Source organism: Pyxicephalus adspersus, chromosome 2 (assembly GCF_032062135.1).
Source record: "Pyxicephalus adspersus chromosome 2, UCB_Pads_2.0, whole genome shotgun sequence".
NCBI lineage: Eukaryota > Metazoa > Chordata > Amphibia > Anura > Pyxicephalidae > Pyxicephalus > Pyxicephalus adspersus.
The window spans coordinates 65,170,335-65,177,958 of record NC_092859.1 but is presented as its reverse complement, the minus strand read 5'-3'; the positions used below and the strand labels follow the sequence as shown (position 1 = coordinate 65,177,958).

The 7,624-nt window shown below is 41.7% G+C and overlaps 2 long non-coding RNA genes across 2 annotated transcripts; one reads left to right on the top strand and one right to left on the bottom strand.

The window, feature by feature from the left end:
* The first annotated feature begins 1,767 nt into the window (after positions 1-1,767).
* On the top strand, positions 1,768-2,675 carry LOC140322038 (uncharacterized). Its single transcript, XR_011919109.1, has 3 exons — positions 1,768-1,903; positions 2,170-2,231; positions 2,326-2,675. It is a non-coding gene; the product is annotated as an uncharacterized lncRNA (long non-coding RNA).
* Positions 2,676-3,717: 1,042 nt separating this feature from the next.
* On the bottom strand, positions 3,718-4,536 carry LOC140322037 (uncharacterized). The gene is made up of 3 exons (XR_011919108.1): positions 4,434-4,536; positions 3,915-4,021; positions 3,718-3,805 (listed from the first exon to the last, which is right to left on the bottom strand). It is a non-coding gene; the product is annotated as an uncharacterized lncRNA (long non-coding RNA).
* Between the last annotated feature and the right edge of the window lie 3,088 nt (positions 4,537-7,624).

Sequence of the window (7,624 nt, the reverse complement as noted above, 5' to 3'; positions counted from 1 at the left end):
TAACTACATGCTGCTGGATTATATTTTTCATTCTTTTCTGGCTGCATAAGCATTGCTTGCCCAAATCTAAACTAAATTGCACTCTGCCCTAGTTTGGCAATGTATTTTTGTAAAGTGTCACATAAAGGTCCAGCTCTTACACAAATATGTCTGCTATTTCATTTCCCAAACGATTAAAGTGTGTTTTCTATGACTTCAACTCCTAGGTTGGTTTGTAACCCAAACATGATGTGCTGAAATAAGTAATGCATGCATTGTAAACAAATGTAAATACTCACGCGTAAAGACATTAGCGATGAGTTCAGCTCTGACTCGACTTCTCTCTGCTGTGCTTTGGGAGCCAGAGGCAGGATGTTGATGCACCTCTGGCTCGAGTTCCTCTGGAATGTCCCAGGAATCCCCATGGTGCAGGCACAGGTTGTGCAGGATACAGCATGCCATGATGACTTGGGCAGCTTTCCACGGCGCGTAAAGGAGCTCACCACCGGGCAGCGCCAAGTACAGAAACCGTGCTTTTAGCAGCCCGATGGTTTGCTCCACAACCCCCTGGCTTTTTTGCAGAGCCTTGTTGTAATTATGCTCTGCTTCAGACCGGGGGTGACGCACAGGTGTCATAAGCCATGGAAGCTGCCCGTATCTTTTGTCAGCTGTAAAAAGACAAACATAATACATGTTAGTTCTTGGTATAGTAAGTGTTCTGTGAATGCAGTGTAACACTATAGTTTTTTTACAAAAGTCGCTAAGGGTTGTGCTCTTCAGTCACTTTATTGCTTTTTGGTTGTTAGGAGACATTGTTACTATTGACTACCACACTGAAGTACTGTGAGCTGTGAAAATAGTAATTATACTAGGGCTTCCGGGAATATCTGAAAGTTAGTTCTTCCCCCATGCTCCCAATATTGTACAATATTTATAAAGTATTTGCTAAATTAGATGTTAGAACAAAATATGACATATATACAATATAGGCCATAGCCTGGCATTCTGACATTGCAAAGGGACATAGCAACATAATAGGTGTCTTTAGGATTTGACTACTGTTAGTTGTATTACAGTAATGACATTACACATTACCTATTAACCAGCGCTCAGGCATTTCTCCAGAGATGAATTTCTGGTAGAAGTCTGTCTGACGCAGGATATAGGCATCATGGCATAATCCTGGGAAACCTGTGCGTGCACTCATGATTTACCTGTTGGCATCACAGACTATTTGGACATTCAGTGAATTATATCGCTTCCGGTTGGGAAACGCGATTTCCTGCAATTTAGGGGCCTGAATGGCAGCATGAGTGCAGTCAATGACCCCCAAACCATTTGGAAATCCCGCTCGCTTGAAGAAACCACCTTGACTTTCCTCCACTCCTGAGCTGTTCGAGGAAAATGAATATATAGTGGGACAAGGTCCACAATGGCATTGATGACCTTCGTAAAAACCCTGGAAACTGTAGGCTGGCTTAGTCCACAAATTAAGGTAACAATGTGTGTATTTCCATTTTTTTACAATAGTATGCCCTGGGACGCAGCAGTCCCCTCCTGCCCTCTGTGCTCGGGGTGATGTGGATGATGAGGATGTCACTTCGGATCGAGATGACACTGGCCTTCCTCCTGGTAAGATGAACCTTCACGAACCTTCATGGTATATCTTGTTTGACATTGTGCACGTGTCTATATTCATGTTTATAACCACACTCATGTGTAATATGGGTGTTTCATTTCACACATTTTTGGCTCTGGTAGTGGTATGTTTTGTGGTTAGATTTGTGGTGAACCGATCAATCCAAATGAACTTGGGTTAGAGTCAAGCTTACTCTTTCATTTGTTTTTGTGCTTTCATCACCAGATCACCATCTACAGGAGGAGGTGGTTGATCCACTGCAGAGAAGCCTGGAGGAGAATCCAGGTAATTTGGTTTAAGTGTGTGTTCAGCCTTCCAAAAGCTAAGTAATACCCTTCGATCTTTCTATAATATATCTATATATAGATAACATTTGTTAATTTTTCTTGCCAGAGGAGTCTGGTGCAGCCTCTTTTTGCGAATGTGTGAGCTTAATATGTCCAACGAAATGTTGCGTGTGCGAAATATTGGGGACTTTTGATATGTGAAGACTTGTCACCACATTCATTCATTTTGATAAATGATATGTGATATATCATGTGCCTTTGTAGAACATCCATGTCTGCTGGTTTCTGGTTCTGAAGAGTTTTCACGGGCTGCATCCACTGTGGAGGTAGGCAAGAACTGGTCCATTAGTGTTTATTTTGGGATGTGTTGGGGAAATGAACCTTTCCCAATGTGTTCCATTTGTGTTTTTTTTTTTGTAGGGTCCCTCGGGTGGACATTTACCACAATCAGAAGAGGAGACACCTGAGGTTTCCGTAAGCAACCCATGTTTAATGTATAGGATTCAGAAAAAATGTGTCTAACATTTTTGTCTAACATTAGTTGATGTTACAATGTCAGGATGCTGTCTGCATAATATTATGGTGACCCACAAAGTTATATGATATTGTAGTAATTTTTTCTTTTCCCTTTATAGCAACCAGTGGATGCAGGTGGATTGGGTCAACCCAGTGTGGACAGCCAGCTTCTAAACCTCACTCAGAGGCCGGTTGCCCATTTTGATAGATTAGTGGAGTCAAGGATGCCTGGCCCAAGTTCAGATAATTTTGAACCGTTCCTTACACTCCTACATGAAAACATAATTCAAAATTGCCAGGACCAAGAATTTACCCAACAACATCTGGCGGCCGTGCATCGTCTGATAGAATCGGTCCAAGAACAATCGACCACTTTAGGTGCCTACATGCTCAGAGTTGACCATCTCTGTAACATGTTAAGTGAATTCGTAGGCCAACAATCTCGCCTACATCAGGCAATTATTCAAAGGCTGGGTTGGCAAATCCCAATAAGCCCTGCTGGCCCTCCATCTCCTGCAGAGCAGCCAACTCCATTCCTTCATTCCCCCCGGCTCCACCCCGTGCCCCTGCCCATCCACCCCGTGGCCCTGCCCGTCCACCCCGTGCCCCTGCCCTTCCACCCCGTGGCCCTGCCCATCCACTCCATGCCCCTGCCCGTCCACCCAGTGCCCCTGGCCGCCCACCCTGTGCTGTGCAGGTAGACCGTAGGCGTGCTGTGGGGGTGTCCGTGGCCAGGAAGTGGAGGTGGCCCATGGCTGGGCTGCTTGGGTGGGCCGCACCCGTGGCCGGGCTGGTGAAGTGGGCCGTGGCCGGTTTGGGCAAACTATATAAGTGGATGCCGGGTGCCAGGTGAGAACATTCTTCCTGTCAGTCTTCACTCAATTTCTTCAGGACTCCATGAGCTCGCCAGTGTGGGTTTGAGTTGGTATCCTGTGTGAAGACGCTTGTTTGCATAAACTAGCTTAATCTCTATTTTGTGTTTGCCCAATGTCCACAGGTTAGTAACCCTCGCACTTTGACACTTTACCTATCTAAGTTTGTTTTGAGTCGGCCCAAGTATGCTCCAAATGTAGTTTTGCTATCTACTCCCCGAAGAATGTTCCAGTATATTTGTCAAAGTGATTCTAATAAAGTATGAAGTCTCAGCTCAATACTCTCCAAGTATTGCTGTAATGACCTTCCCCAATAACTTAAAATCTCCCAACAAATATAAAAATATAATAATGGTAATAAACTTATTTATAAACATATATACAAACATTTTTTTTTTAATTTTTTTTACATTTTTTTTTTAAAGGCACATCCTGAGGAGGGTCCAGCCTCAAGTGCTGCTCCAGGGCAGACATCCTCCTGTGCAGCCAATACAGGCTTTCCCGTATACTTCCTGGCGGGTGAGGAAAAACAAATAATATATTAAATGGAAGAGTTTGGCCCAAACATTTTTTAAAAGTACTGTCCTTTTAAAAACCAAACTAATGAAAATATAAACTTACCAGGAGGATGTCTGCCATGTTGCCGGGGTTGGGGTGGCGGTGTTGGCAGTAGTGGGGGCTCGGAAGCTCCTCCGGAGGGCTGGCTGCCTCCCTCGATGTGGAACTGGCTGTGTTTGTAGAAGGAGACCAAAAAAATAAGAAAGGTAAGTACTGACCAAATGGAACAGTATAACATTCAACTAGTTCTTAAATTGCACAGTGCTAAAGAATTTAAAATATGTTATCTCATCATGTTATGACTGTTTTGCTGTTTACACAGAGCAAAACAAGAAAGAAAGCTGAATCCTGGGTCCAATGAAGGTTTGGTGTCAATGAAGGTTGTGGGTTTTCACAAGGGACAAATTTGTCTAAGTGACATTTAACCTTTGTCTTCTGTTAAAAGCTGCCTAGACATGAAGCTAGTCATACATTCCTAATGATACTTGATAGTTTGTTAGGCCTAGTTCTAGCTCTATCTCCTAGTTTATAATCATGGTTTTAACGGAATGTTTACAAAATCTAAAATGGAGAAATACTTACAATCAGATGAGGAACTTCTGTCCTGTGGAGGAGATGATGGTGGCGAGGGCGCTTCAGCAGCTGTAGATAAATAATGAACAGCATAAGTAAAAGTGGGTGGGCAGGACTAAAGAAGATTTGTAAGGTTAGTTAAGTGAATAGATTATTGCTGAACTTCTAAATGATACTTTCTGGCTACGTCCAAAAATGTTAAGCAAACATTTGCCAGTACAACTATGGACAACTAAACAACTCGTGTCTATTTTTAGTCATGCTAGGCAACAACCTAGAAAGAAGGTTCATTTGATGCATGATTAATGACTGGAAGCTACATGAAATCCTGCTAGATCTTTCTTTGTATTTGTAACCAAAAATGGTGAAAGTAGTGTGAAAATGTGTTGAATTTCAACATATGTTACAAAAGTTGATTCTAAGGTTAGCTTACAGGCCATCTCCTCGGCCTCGGCCGCCTCCTCTCCTTCATCGGAGGACTCTGACTGCTGATGTGGTGCAGCGGGCTCCTCCTCCCCCGGAGATGGCTCCTCCTCCTCCAGGGATGGCACCTCCTCCCCCGGGGATGGCACCTGCTCCTCCTCCTCCTCCTCCTCAACATCCTGGAGGATGGCCAGGCGCCTGTGTGGCCGCTGGATGATTGAGATCCGCCAGCGTGATGTAGAGTTGGCTGTAATAACAAAATCAAATATCCAAAATTTATAAGGGTAGTAAAATATAGGAAGTGAAAAACAAACAGTTCTAGGCCAAACAATACTACTTTACACAAACAACAAACATTCTAAAACACCACCCCTTAACAAGAGGAGAAGACAAAATGCAAAACTTACCAGACAGGATGCGGTCCCCCACTTAACGCACCAAATCCGGTCGTCGAAGCTTCAGGTCGCTCCACGTGTGCTGAATTTGGGCGACTGTTGGGCGCCTCCCTGCAGGGGTCCAGAGCCTGTCTGCAATCCTCTCCGCATTTTGTCTTTTGACAAAAATAGACCGCTGCTGGTCATATTTCTGCCTAATCATTGTCTAAAGAAAAAGAGAAACTAAATGTGAGGTATTTTGACAACAACCAAACACCTCTTAAAAAGAAAAAAAGGGATAACTAATTCATTGACTGATTTATATATCTTCAGTTGCAAATTGACAAAGTTTGGTTGCAAATATAAACTGTTTGTTTGTTAATATTGTGTGTCGATATATGGGTATTGTGTGTAGGTTTTGTGGTGTCAGCTAGCCTGAGGACATTCTAGCAGACTTCCACTGTCCTCCGGCCAAAGAAAGATAATTTCCAGCCTTGCGTGATAGAGAGGAGGCAAATTAGTGCTCTTCAAATGATCTACTTCTGATTGATTGAGCTTAATGGGGTAGAATCCTGAAGATTCTTACAAAGCATACATACACATCAAAATATGTACATGTAAATAGTTGTGAACAGCCAACTTTAGGTGTGTGGACCTCTACCCAGCTCTCATCTGCAGCTGTAATCCATTGAAAGAACAATAGAGGACACTCCATTCTCAGTTGGCATCCGTGCAGAGGATTCCAGCTGCCGATAAGAGCTGGGCAGTGAGCGCTGCTAGAATGAGATGGGGACACAGGCTGTCCCTCCCCCATTCTATAGCTGTGCCTTCTATATAAAAAACTGCTTGGTAAAATATATCCACTCTGTGGGCATGTGTAACGACATCATGATAAAACACATTGCAATGTGTTTCAAACATGCATGATGCATAAAACACATTGCAATGTTTCAAACATGCATGATGCATAAAACACATTGCAATGTATTTCAAACATGCATGATGCATAAAACACATCTCAAACATGGACAAAAATAGGCTTATTCTAGTAAAAATAATCCCCCTCCCCACCCCCCTAAAACTTTTTTAAAAAAAATCACTTACCTTAATAATAAAGCGCAGGTCCCTCTTTTCAAACAACGGGCGTGGCATGATGTCCCTCTCTCCAACTTTCTGATTAACTCCCGCCTACTGCAAAACATGGCCACGCCCCACATTTGCACATACGCCTGCTGTATGCGCATCCGTACCCGCTTGTAGTCAGTGTTCCGTTGTTGCGCATATATGTTATATTAATAATACTTTTTGTATATATTTTTTGTTATGTTTCACTTTGAGCCAAACATATGTTGTTGCTTTTCAAGGGTTTCAGGATGTTTATTCAATGTAAGCAATATCCATTTTATATCTTCCAATGGCAAACTCGAAATCATAGGAAGAAATAGGCAATCTTTGCAATGTGAAGCAATATGGTCCAAAAAGCCCTCTTTACCTATTTCTTCTTCTAATTTCCCTTTTGTATGTATATGTACACACATCTAAATGCATACATACATGTTTGGCTTTATGTGCACTCATGTCTATACATACATGAGTGCATATGAAGCAAAACATGCAAAATACACAAAGAATACAAACTTACCTTAATGAGGACTGTGCAAAAGTGCAGTGCATTTTTCTACTGATAAAACAGTTTTACAAATAATTTAGGGGGAGGAACAGCTTAAAAACAATCACAATTGTCTTTTTAAACTGTGTGTCCTGAGAGATTGGAAAGGAGATCACATAAACCCCCAAAAAACAAACAACAACATTTTAGAAATAACTTTATTCAAAATAAATATTTGCTAAAAGGTCAAAATAAAATCTAAAAACACATCAAAACCAAAATAAAAAAAAACAATACACATCACTAAAAACTTTACAGTAAATGACAAAATAATTAAAAAGAAAAAACACAACACATGTAAACCCACACTTCTATGTAAAGCCAAAATAGTTCAAAAATGGCCCAACAAATATTGCATTCAAAAAATACTTTAACAAACCAATATGCAATTTTGCCCTATAAAGGGTGGAAAAGTGGACCAGAAAATCTTTATGCAGGACAAACATTGAAAAGTGGTACTAAAGGCAGAATTCGGCAATTAACCACCTGAGCGTTACACTGATGTCTAGATTTCTGTTCCAAAAGCGTTCCTGTATCCAAACCAATACAAAATGAGAGTTTGAATTTACCAATTACATACTTTGTATTTATTTTGAATTATTTTGTATTGGATTGGATACAGGAGTTTGTATTCAATCCAATACAAAATGTGTTTGAATGAGTTTGAATTTGAATTTCCCGCACGCGCGCCAACGTCATCGCCGAGGGACACGCACAAGCTACGGACGGAGAAG